The sequence below is a fragment of the Elaeis guineensis genome, chromosome 12 (genome assembly GCF_000442705.2).
Source record: "Elaeis guineensis isolate ETL-2024a chromosome 12, EG11, whole genome shotgun sequence".
NCBI lineage: Eukaryota > Viridiplantae > Streptophyta > Magnoliopsida > Arecales > Arecaceae > Elaeis > Elaeis guineensis.
In genome coordinates this window covers 89014279-89027532 of record NC_026004.2, presented here as the reverse complement: position 1 = coordinate 89027532, position 13254 = coordinate 89014279, and the positions used below count along the sequence as shown (strand labels likewise).

The window sequence follows — 13254 nt, the reverse complement described above, 5'->3', positions numbered from 1 at the left end:
ACAGCTAACAATTTTGAAATCAAACCTCAAATCATAAATATGCTTCCAAAATTCACAGGATTAGAGGATGCTTATATATTTATTAGAGAATTTGAGGAGGTATGTGCAACCATGAAACTGCAATTAACAGAGGATGAGGTCAAACTTAGATTAATCAACTTTGCCCTTAAGGACAATGCTAAGAAGTGGCTTTATAGTCTGCCAAACTATTCTGTCACTACCTGGGAGGGCTTTGTGAGAACATTTTTAAAAAAATATTTTCCCCATCATAAAACAGCTAGGATTAGGAATGAAATAAATCAATTTTACCAACTAGCTGGTGAATCATTTTGGAAGTACTTTGATCGTTTCAAGAATCTTTTGACCCAATGCCCACACCATGGAATAGAAACTTGGAGACTGTGCCAGATCATCTATGAGGGGTTAGATTCAAACTCAAGAACCATGCTAGAGTCCATGTGCCAAGGTCAATTTATGGACAAAGAAACTACTGAAGCTTGGCAATTCTTAGAAGACCTAGCCGAGAAAAATTTACAGTGGGAAACAACTAGGGAACCTGATAAAGCTACACCTTCAAGAGGAGGAATGCATCAAATTCAACCAACCTTAGCATCAGAGGCCAAGATTGCAACCTTAACACGTAGATTGGAAGCCTTAGAATTACAGAGACCAGCCAATGTAAATCAAATATCTGCACCCATGTGTAAAGGGTGCAATGCACCAGACCATGTCTTAGAAGAATGTTCCTACTCGAATGAGTGTGCACAGGTGAATGCCACCTATCAAGGACCATTGAACAATCCTTATGCACCCACATATAACCCAAGTTGGAGGAATCATCCGAATTTCTCATGGTCCCAGAATCTTAATGTAGGCAATCCAAATTTCAATCAGCAAAATCTAAGGTCCAACCCAGTAATGAACAACCCGCCAGGCTTCCATGATAATGACAAGAAAATTACCTCTTTAGAGAAAAGCCTAGAAGCCATGATGAAGACACATACCAGCTTTATGCAAACCACGGGTCAACTCATAAATAATAACACCCAAGCTATAGCCCGTCTGGAAATGCAAGTAAGTCAGCTGGCTTCGACCATTAGTGAACGAGAACATGGTAGGTTACCTAGCCAACCTGAGCCAAATCCTAGGAACCAAAATGGTCCACGACCCCAACAAGGAAACCAAGTTAATGGTGTAAATGCCATTCATACCTTAAGATCAGAAAAACAAATAGACAATAAGGTAGTTGCACTTGATGATATAGATGACTCATCTGCCGAGTCACCTTCTAAAACTACTACCTTTCAACCTCAAGCACCAGAAACTGAAAATTCACCTAGTCCAGTACTTAAAAGTCCTAGAGCTCCTTTTCCAAACAGACTGAAATCCAATAAATCTGAACATTTAGATAAAATTTTAGAGGTATTTAAACAAGTCCAAGTTAATATTCCTCTTTTAGATATAATCCATCAGGTTCCAACTTATGCCAAATTTTTAAAAGATCTCTGCACTAGGAAAAGGACCACTAATGTACCAAAGAAAGCATTTTTGGCTGCAAGTGTCAGTTCATACCTATCTAGCCATGTGCCAATTAAATATAAGGACCCTGGAGCTCCAACAATTTCTTGTGTTATTGGAGAAACCAATATAAAAAAGGCCTTGCTAGATCTAGGAGCTAGTGTGAATATCCTTTCATATTCGGTGTATGAACAACTAGGATTAGAAAAACTTCAACCTACTGGGATCACATTACAGTTAGCCGATAGATCTCTCAGGATCCCTAAGGGAATGGTCGAGGATGTTCTGATAAAAGTTGAAAATTTTATTTTCTCTGTAGATTTTATTGTTTTAGAGACTGAGCCAGTTGCGAATTCTAAAGGACATATACCTGTCATTTTAGGAAGACCATTCTTAGCTACGGCCAATGCTGAAATCAATTGTCGAAATGGTCTAACGAAGTTATCCTTTGGGAATATGACCATTGAGCTTAATGTTTTTAACTTAGAACAGGAATCATCTTCTCATGCTGATGTCAATGTAGTCCAAGATGGTATTTATGAATCCATTGACATTAGTGATGATGAAGTCGACCTAGAGTCTAACCCCTGGTTAATCCATGAGTCTGAGGATGTCAATGAAATACTTAAAGAAAATCAGATTAATCAGGAATCGACACTTCCTACTGAACCAATCATTGAGATGGTGAAATCATCACCTAAACCATCGATAGAGGAAGCACCCATTTTAGAACTGAAACCCCTCCCAGAACATCTCAAGTATGCATATCTAGGACCCAAAGAAACTTTGCCTGTAATTATTGCATCAGACCTAGATCCCAAGCAAGAGGAGGAGTTAGTGTCAGTTCTAAAAGCAAATCAAGAAGCAATAGGTTGGACCATAGCAGATATCAAAGGAATAAGCCCTTCTATAGTTCAACATAGAATATACTTAGAGGAAGAAGCTAAACCAACAAGAGAAGCCCAAAGAAGGCTTAATCCAGTTATGAAGGATGTAGTTAAAAAGGAGATTCTGAAACTCCTAGATAGTGGAATAATTTATCCTATTTCTGATAGCTCTTGGGTAAGCCCAGTTCAAGTAGTACCCAAGAAATCTGGGGTAACAGTGGTCCAAAATGATGCAAACGAACTTATCCCAACTAGGACCCAAACGGGATGGAGGGTCTGTATAGACTATAGAAAGTTGAATGCTGCGACAAGGAAAGATCACTTTTCTTTGCCATTTATTGATCAAATGTTGGAAAGACTAGCCGGACAAGAGTTTTACTGTTTTCTTGATGGATACTCCGGTTACAACCAGATCCCCATAGCCGCTGAAGATCAAGAAAAGACTACATTCACCTGTCCATTTGGTACTTTTGCCTATAGACGAATGCCCTTTGGACTATGTAATGCACCGGCAACCTTTCAGAGATGCATGATCAGCATATTTTCAGATATGATAGAACGATTTCTAGAAATTTTTATGGATGACTTTTCTGTTTTTGGTCTAACCTTCTCCGAGTGTCTGAATCACCTGCAATTAGTTCTAGAACGATGTAAGGAGAAGCACCTAGTTCTCAACTGGGAAAAATGTCAGTTTATGGTCAAACAGGGAATAGTTCTTGGCCATGTCATTTCTAAAAAGGGGATTGAAGTGGACAAGGCCAAAATAGATCTAATTGCAAGTCTTCCACCACCTAAATCTGTAAAAGAAATACGTTCATTTTTAGGTCATGCTGGATTCTATAGAAGGTTTATTGCCAACTTTAGCAAAGTAGCACGTCCACTGACTAATCTTTTGGCAAAGGATACTAAATTTGAATTTACTCATGAGTGCTTGAAATCCTTTGAATTTCTAAAAAATGCACTTGTATCAGCTCCAATCATTCATCCTCCTATCTGGTCTGAACCATTTAAATTAATGTGTGATGCGTCCGATCATGTTGTGGGCGCAATCTTAGGTCAACGAATAAATAAGTTGCCTAGAGTGATATATTATGCAAGTAAAACCTTAAATGATGCGCAGCTTAACTACACCACAACTGAGAAGGAGTTCCTTGCCGTTGTCTTTGCTTTAGAGAAATTTAGATCTTATTTGGTTGGGACCCACACCATTATTTACACCGATCACTCAGCCATTAGACATCTCCTAGCAAAGAAGGATGCCAAGGCACGTTTAATCAGATGGATTTTGCTCCTTCAAGAATTTGACCTAGAAATTAGGGACAAGAAAGGCACTGAGAACGTTGTAGCAGATCATTTGTCCCGAATTCCAGTTGCACCATCTAGTGAACCACCCATCAATGAATCTTTCCCAGATGAGCAACTCATGTCTTTGTCTACTGAACCTTGGTTTGCTGATATTGTAAATTATTTAGCCATAGGCAAGATACCTTCTCATTAGACTAAGCAGGATAAATATAAATTCTTTGCCCAAGTGAAGTATTTCATTTGGGATGATCCTTATCTTTTTAAACAATGTCCTGATCAAATTATTAGAAGGTGTATCCCAGATAACGAAGTCATGAATATTTTATCTTTTTGTCATGATCAAGCATGTGGGGGTCACTTCGCGTCTAAGAAAACTGCTGCTAAGGTTCTCCAATGTGGTTTTTATTGGCCCAATTTGTTTAAGGATGCTCACGAATATTGTAAAAATTGTGCTCAATGTCAGAAAATGGGCCGAATCACCAAGCGACACATGATGCCACTCAACCCAATCTTGGTAGTTGAAGTTTTTGATGTTTGGGGGATCGATTTCATGGGACCATTTCCAAATTCCTTTGGAAATGAATATATTCTAGTAGCAGTTGATTATGTTTCAAAATGGGTAGAAGCAATTGCATGTAGAACACCCGATAGCAAAATGGTCATTAAGTTTCTTAAAGAAAATATTCTCTCCCGTTTCGGTATTCCTAGGGCAATCATTAGTGATCGGGGAACCCATTTTTGTAACCGACCTTTTGCAACATTGATGAAAAAGTATAATGTCACCCACAAATTGGCCACACCATATCATCCTCAAACTAGTGGGCAAGTTGAAGTGTCAAACCGACAAATCAAACAGATCCTGGAAAAAACTGTTAATGCCAATAGAAAGGATTGGTCTTTAAAATTAATTGATGCACTTTGGGCATACCGAACCGCTTTCAAGACCAATCTAGGAATGTCTCCTTATAGGATTGTGTTTGGTAAACCATGTCACTTGCCTATTGAGATAGAACACAAAGCCATGTGGGCCATCAAACAACTAAATACAAATTTGAACGATGCTGGAAACCATAGGAAGCTTCAATTGAATGAATTAGAAGAACTTAGAAATGAAGCCTATGAAAATGCAAGGATATACAAGGAACGAACCAAAGCATTTCATGATCAATCAATTATAAGAAAAACTTTCAATATCGGACAAAAGGTGCTCTTATATAACTCTAGATTACATCTGTTTCCAGGAAAGCTTAGGTCTAGATGGACAGGACCATTTTTAGTAAAGGAAGTTTTTTCACACGGAGCTGTTGAGATTGAAAACCCAAGTAATGGTGTTATCTTTAAAGTTAATGGTCAACGATTAAAACCATTCTTGGAATTACCTGTCAAGACTGTTGAAGATGCCATGGTTCTTTATGAACCAACTTATTCTGATTAAGTTGCTTCGAGGTTTGGTCTGGCTGAAGACATAAAACTTAGCGCTTCTGGGAGGTAACCAGCTTATTTAATTTCTAATGCTTTCTTTGTTTTCAGTTTGCTTAGGACAAATAAATTAGATAAACTCCATTGGGGACAATGTCGGTCAAGTTGAGGGGAGAGCTTGAACAAAATCAGGTGTTATCATTTCCTTTTCCTTCCACTATGAGTTATTTCTTGCATTTAATATATTATGTAAAAAAAAAATAAAAAAAAATAAAAATATATATATATATATATATGAAATAAATTAATCTATAAAAGAAATAAGAGTAAGTTAGAAAGTATTTGCTAATGTAGTGAGTCACGGAGAAGATTAGCTGGTTAGACTCTTGGTGGCTTAGGTCATTTAAAGACTATTAGCACTTCCAATTGCACATGCACACTAACAAGGTAAAGTAGGTGTTAATTGTAAGGCCAATTAAGGATTTGAGTATTATTTAAATTAGATAATTTTTTCTACACCCCAATTGAAGAAATTTGAATTTAAGGAAAGAGCTACCTGCCTGAAATAAAATGCAAAACACAGAGTAAATGTGGATTGCCCTAAGCCTAGTAACCGGGTCTCTTCACCTAAGTCAAGTGTTGAGATTCGCGTCAAACGGTGGTGGGAAGGCCAGGATGCTCAGCAAAAAAAAAAAAAAAAAAAAAAAAAAAAAAAAAAAAACAGTGTGAAAGCTACCTTAGTTCTTTGTTTAATCTGGGGTGTATAGAAAATTAATCGAACTAAGTTATGAAAAATGATACAATTGGCCTGTACAAGTTAATACTGAAATACTAAGTTAGTTATCACTCACACAAGTGCTATAAAACTTTAAGTGTACTCTAAGAAAGCTTCTAAGTAGACTGACTACCGATTCTAATTCAAAGCTCATTACTTAGTAATACTAGAAAACTTCTTGAATTTCGATCTTAAATTAATTTGCAAAGGAAGGATCTTTTTGGAATATGATCTTATTTTGGTACATTGCTAAGGGACTAGCAATGATTAAGTTGGGGGGTGTGATTTATGTCACAAATTGACATAAAAAGTATCAATTAATATCTAAATTATCTAACTTTATTAAGAAATTGATACTTGTTATTATATTTTGCAGAAGAAGAGATCATCAATAGAAAGAACAAGGAAAGAGGATTCCAACGGCGCAAATTTTATGCAAAACGGAGTTAAATTGACCCAGGAATTGAAGAATGAAGAAAGAAGACTCAATTGGGTCAAACCCGAGTCAAATCAGATCAAAATTGGTCAAAAATCAACTGATTTGGTGATCTGGTTAGCCGCCTGGTCCACAGCAACAGGCGCATGGACCATGGACCCATCGGCGCACCATAAACCCCCTAAAACCTCTTAGTCCCACATCGGAAGTTTTGAAAACCTTATAACCCCCAAATGCCTATAAAAAGCCCCCAAAGGCCTTGTTTTATGTATTCTTCCTTCCGATCAAGCTTGTAACCCTAGATAGTGGGGTTTTTAGCTCTCTTTTCAAGCCTCGAGCTTTGAAGTTTTTGTAATAAATTTTTTTTATATATAAAATCTTATTTTTATGCAATTTCATCTCTTTACATTATGCAATTTATTTTTCTTGCAATTAGGATAGTTTAATTTATGCAATTTAATTTTATGCAATTAGGTTAGTTTAAATTATGCAGTTTAAATTTATTAGGATAGTTTAATTTATGAAATTAGGGTAGTTTATTTTTTGTATTTAAATTTTGCAAGTAGATTTAGATCATGTCTAGCTAAGCATCCCTTCTAGGGTTTGCGATGAAGCTAGATCATGAGTAGAGATTTTACATAGGGTTCTTTCTTTTTCTTAGGGTTTCTTTTTCTTCCTCTTTTGCCAAGAATTTTTGATGAACTACAGTTGGGTCAGAGTCCCTTCATAGTTCATGCTTGATTCAGTGCATAGGAGGAGAAAACCCTAAGGGATCCTAGTTACTACTCCCCTGTAAAGAATCTTGATGGGTTATCGTTGGGCCTTAGTCCCTTCATAATCTATGCTTGGGAAAGACAAGAGGAGTAGTCGTTAGGATCAATAAGAAAAATTTTAGGTAGAATTCCCTAATCTAGATCTAGTGGATTCAAAAACCCTAGATCCTTAGTCTTATTGTCTTTAGCAAACAACTTTCGACTTTCGATTTTTGTTAAAGCTCACTTGAGCATAGATTTGAAAATCATTTTTAAAACCAAGTCTCTGTGGGATCGACCCGTACTCGCTGGTCGTGCTACTCTGCACACCGTGCGCTTGCGGTTTTATTTACAAATTTTAAGATTTGCACATCAAGTTTTTGGCGCCGTTGCCGGGGATTTGGCGTTTTAAATTGTTTTCAAATATTTATTCTTCGTGCGTTATAACTCTCTTTCTTTTTTCTTTAGGTTTCTATATTTAGTTGGTGATTGCTGGAAAACTCAGGTACGCTTCTAATTTCTTTTTTATTATTTTTAGTTAATTACTTTTGCTTTTAGACCTAATCATTTGAATTTACTTAATCACAAAAAAAAAAATATATAAAACAAAACAAAAGACATTTCATAATCGTGAAGTAAAATATCAAAATAAAAAAAAAATTTAAATTAAAATCTTTTACATTCTTGGTCATCTTGTTTATTTGTATTTGCATTTTCATAATTAATCTAAGGGCATCAACCCATTAACAAGATAAGGTGGGGATTTCATTACCCTTCCTTAGCCCAAAAACCATATCCATCATATTGCATTACCTAGACTTTTAATCTTAAAATCAATTAGACGTCAACCTTAAGGAATTCGAGCTCAATAGGACAAGGAACCCTAAGAGTTCTACCAAGTTTGAGTTGTTTGATTAGTTGGTGTCTAGGCAAGTCCCTGAGTGGTTTGTTAAATTGGTTCAGTTGCTGGCCTGGCCAACTCGTTTGGTGTCTAGAAAGGCAACGATGAGTGAACCTCCCACCTCTTATACTTACCTGGCTAACTAGTTGATCAATCTCCACTTGGAAGGTTTGAAGGGTCATCTTGGAACAGTTAGGAGCTGTCTAGATTTAGGTTAACCCTAGGATAGATTGAGTTTAATTTATTGATTCACTTGTTTGAAAAAAAAAAAAATTTAAAATTTAAATTAATTTGGTTACTTTTCTTTAGATTTAGGACTCCTTAGGATCTTCTCTTTAGAACTTTTTCTCTTTTCTTTCTTTTCCTTATACATAAAAATTTTATTAAAAAAAAAAAAATTGTATAAACATCGAGAACCGTACACCTCGTGTGTGGAGAAGAGTGTCGGATCGTCTAGTTAGAATTGAGTCAATTCCTGTTGTTCCAATGGCTGAACCAATCCAACCCATGACCCTTAAGGATTTGTGTTATCCAGTTGGCTCCATCCAACCATCTTGTATCAGGTTGCCACAACCCACAGCTAACAATTTTGAAATCAAACCTCAAATCATAAATATGCTTCCAAAATTCACAGGATTAGAGGATGCTTATATATTTATTAGAGAATTTGAGGAGGTATGTGCAACATGAAACTGCAATTAACAGAGGATGAGGTCAAACTTAGATTAATCAACTTTGCCCTTAAGGACAATGCTAAGAAGTGGCTTTATAGTCTGCCAAACTATTCTGTCACTACCTGGGAGGGCTTTGTGAGAATATTTTTAAAAAAGTATTTTCTCCATCATAAAACAGCTAGGATTAGGAATGAAATAAATCAATTTTACCAACTAGCTGGTGAATCATTTTGGAAGTACTTTGATCGTTTCAAGAATCTTTTGACCCAATGCCCACACCATGGAATAGAAACTTGGAGACTATGCCAGATCATCTATGAGGGGTTAGATTCAAACTCAAGAACCATGCTAGAGTCCATGTGCCAAGGCCAATTTATGGACAAAGAAACTACTGAAGCTAGAGTGAAAGATATTGAGAATTATAAAAGTACAATTGGTAAAGAGTTACCTATTCTTGAACTCATGATGCTTGTTGTGCTATTCACAAGGTGTTTGTGAGGAATAGAGATCTCAACCCCACTAAAAATATTAGTATGTTTCTCGATTTTTATATTTGAGGGCTATGAAGTTCAATAAAATAGTGAGAGACACAATTAGATAAAAGTCCTAGTCTAGTTGTGCATATCATTATGAGTTGTCCGCTTATATTATGTTCTTGTTGTTATAAATTAATTATACACATGGCATCCTCACTTTCACTTAGAGGTATTCTAGATGCAAACAAGTTGACAGGATCTAACTATATCAACTGGTTAAAGAACTTGAGAATTGTTCTCACCAGAAGAAGTCTCCTACATTCTGGATACATCTGTTCCAAATTCTCTTGAGGAGGATGCTTTTGAAGAAGATAGGGCCGCATATAAGATGTGAAAAGATGACAGTGTGACTATCAAATGCATCATGCTTTCCTCATAAGCAACGAGCTCCAGAGGCAGCATGAGGACATGGACATTCCCTCTATTCTCCTTAATCTTAAGGAGTTTATGGAGAATAAAGTCGAACTGGTTGATATGAGATATCGAAGTAGTTTGTTCCGTGCCCGTATGACTGAAGGCACCTCCGTGCAAACACATGTCCTAAGGATGATTGATTTGATCACTCGTCTGGGATAATTGGATTTTGCCATGGATGGTGAACTAAGTTAGGATTTGATCCTATAGTCTCTTCCTAACTTCTTTTTTTAGTTTGTTAAAAATTATCATATGAACAATTGAACATGCCTGCCTGAGCTACTGAATATGTTAAAAATAGCAGAGAGACATTTCAAGGGTGAAAAGGCTCAGGTCCTTCATGTTGATAAGATCAGCAAGAAGAAGGCAAAGAAGGGTTCTAAGAAAAAAATTAACCCTAAAGCTAGCATCTCCAAGAAGAAGGCGAAGAAGGTCTCCACCAAAGGTACTTGTTATCAAAGTGGCAAGGAGGGCCACTGGAAGAAAAATTACAAAGAGTACCTTACAACCAATAAAATCGACAATATTGCTAAAGGTTTATATATGATAAAACTAATTTATCATTAAGTACTTCATTTTCAGATTCTTGGATATTGGATACCATCTGTTGCTCACACCTTTGCAAATCGTTGTAGGGTCTACAAAAATAAAGAATCTGAATAAAGGTGATTTCAAGCTATTCGATGCTAGTAGAGAGTCTATTCAGACTGAAGCCATAAGAATCAGGATTTTGAAATTATCTTCGAAAAAAATTTTAAAACTGAAGATCTGCTATTGTGTTCTTGATATTGTTAAAAATATTATTTCTATACTATTGTTATTGGAACAAGGTTTTGAAATAATTGCAAAGAATAATGGTTGTTCTATTTACTTTTCTAATGAATATTATGGAAGTGCTTTTATTGATAATGATCTTTTGTTTCTTTTACTTAATGATAATGTGCTTCATGTTAAACATTTTGAAGAAAAGAAGAGAGAAGATGTGAATATCACATGCCTCTGACACTACCGACTTGGCCATATAAATGAGTCAAGGATTAACAAGTTATACAAAGATAATTTTTTTGATCCTTATGATTATGAATCATATGAAACTTGTGAATCTTTCCTCATGAAAAAATGACCAAGACTCTATTTTTTGGACATGGAGATAGGGCGAGTGATATTTTGGATCTTGTACATACTGATGTGTGTGGATCAATGTCGACTCAAGCTAGAGTGGATACTCTTACTTCATCATATTTACTGATGATAAGTCTAGGTTTGGATATGTATATTTAATAAAATATAAATTCGAAGCCTCTGATAAATTTAAAGAGTATCAAAGAATAATCGAAAAACAAACTGGTAAAAGTATTAAAACTCTTTGATCAGATCGAGGAGAAAAATACTTGTCTAGTGAGTTCCTCGATTATTTAAAACAAAATAGAATACTCTCTCAATAGACACCTTCTAATCTCCATAATTAAATGAAATTATGAAAAGAAGGAATCGCACCTTATTAGATATGGTGTAGTCCATGATGTGTTTCACGGATCTTCTGATATCTTTTTGGGGATATACCCTCGAGGCTGCAACGTATTTTAAATAAAGTATCTTCCAAATCTGTTTCTAGCACTCCATATGAAATATGAAAAGAAAAGATCCAATCTTAAGCATCTTAAGATTTGGGGTTGCCCAGCTTATGTGAAAAATATTGATGGACATAAGCTAGATGCTAGATCAGAAAAATACAGATTTGTAGATTATCCCAAGAAGAGTATAGAATACTACTTCTATAATCCTACTCAACAAAAAGTGTTTGTTGGTAGGCATGCCATTTTCTTGAAGAAAGTGTTTATCCAAGAAGGAGACAGTGGGAGGTCTGTTGAACTTGAGGAAGTTCAAAACCTACAATCCATCCAGGATTCACCAAATAGTTCTCAACCAGATGTGCCCATTGTTGAGGCACAGCCACTACACACACCTTTTCGAAGGTCAAGTAGAGTGCGTAGTGTACCACTCAGGTATGGGTTGTCATTGAGAATGACAATACATCCCACATCATTGAGAATAATGAACCTACGACCTATTTGAAAACTGTCATGAGTAGTGACCTGACAAGTAGCTAAATGCCATGAAATCCGAAATGGACTCTATGTATGCCAACCAAGTATGGACTTTAGTTGGTGCGCCTGAGGGTGTGACCCTAATAGGCTACAAATGGGTCTTCAAAAAGAAGATTGAGTAGATGGCCAGATAGAGACCTATAAGACCAAGCTTGTGACAAAAGATTTCAGGCAAAAATAAGGTGTTGATTATGAAGAAATCTTTTTACTGGTAGCCATGCTTAAGTCCATTCAGATAATGCTCGCTATTGCAGCATACCATGACTATGAGATCTGGTAGATGGATGTCAAGACTGCCTTCCTCAATGAAAACTTTGAAAAAAAAGTCTATATGACTTAGCCAGAGGGATTTATCTCTAATGGGAGAGCAAATCAGGTATGCAAGTTGAATAAATCCATTTATGGATTGAAGTAAGCATCGAGGAGCTGGAACATCTATTTTGATAAGACAGTCAAATCATTTGGTTTTATCAAAAATATGGATGAACTTTGTATGTACAAGAAGACTAGTAGGAGTGATATTGCCTTCTTGGTCTGTATGTGGATGACATACTACTCATTGAAAATGATATCCCGATGTTGTAATTGGTCAAGACTTGACTATCACAAAAGTTTTTCATGAAAGACTGGGTGAGGGATCCTATATACTTGGTATAAAGATCTATGGGATAGATCGAAAAGGATGCTAGACTTATCCCAATCTAGGTACATTGACCTTGTGTTGAAGAGGTTCAATATGGAGGAAGTAAAAGGGTTACTTGCCCATAGGTCATGGCAATACAACTCTCTAAGAAGATGTTCCTAAGACACCTGAAGAGAGAAATAGAGTGAGTTCTATTCCTTATGCTTCGACAGTAGGATCAATAATATATGCTATGTTATGTACCAGACCTGATGTTGCTTATGCCTAGGCATTGTAAATAGATTTCAGGCTGATCCTGGAGAGAATCATTGGAAAGCTGTGAAAAATATACTCAAGTCTTAAGAAGGACTAGAGATATTTTTCTAATATATGGTAGATCTGATTTAAAACTGGAAGGTTATATCGATTTTAGTTTCTAATCTGATCCGGTGATAGCAAATCGATATCTGGATATGTGTTCACCTTGTATGGTAGTGCAGTAAGTTGAAAAAAATTCAAATAGTAAACTGTTGCTGACTCGATCACTGAGGCTGAGTATATTGCTACAAGTGAGGCTGCTAAGGAGGTCGTCTAGATGAAAAAATTCATCACAGAGTTGGGTGTGGTTCCAGGGATTGAACAACTAGTGCCCCTTTATTGTAATATACTGGGGCAGTTGCTCAAGCCAAGAATCAAGGTCTCATCATAAATCCAAGCACATCCTGAGATGGTTCCACCTTATTCGAATGATAGTCGAAAGATACGATATGATCATGGAGTGAATTGACACCAAGAATAATATAGCGGATCTGTTTAGTAAGGCCTTGTCAATGCAGCAGTTTGACCGCCATCTTGATAGCATGGGTATCAAGTATAAGGACGATTGGCTTTAATGCAATTGGAAGAT

At 36.3% G+C, this 13254-nt stretch overlaps 2 non-coding genes across 2 annotated transcripts; both read right to left on the bottom strand.

Annotated features, from left to right (window-relative positions):
- Positions 1-279: 279 nt before the first annotated feature.
- Positions 280-386, bottom strand: LOC140853009 (small nucleolar RNA R71). Its single transcript, XR_012136086.1, has one exon. It is a non-coding gene; the product is annotated as a small nucleolar RNA R71 (small nucleolar RNA).
- Positions 387-8847: 8461 nt separating this feature from the next.
- On the bottom strand, positions 8848-8954 carry LOC140853008 (small nucleolar RNA R71). Its single transcript, XR_012136085.1, has one exon. It is a non-coding gene; the product is annotated as a small nucleolar RNA R71 (small nucleolar RNA).
- Positions 8955-13254: the final 4300 nt, after the last annotated feature.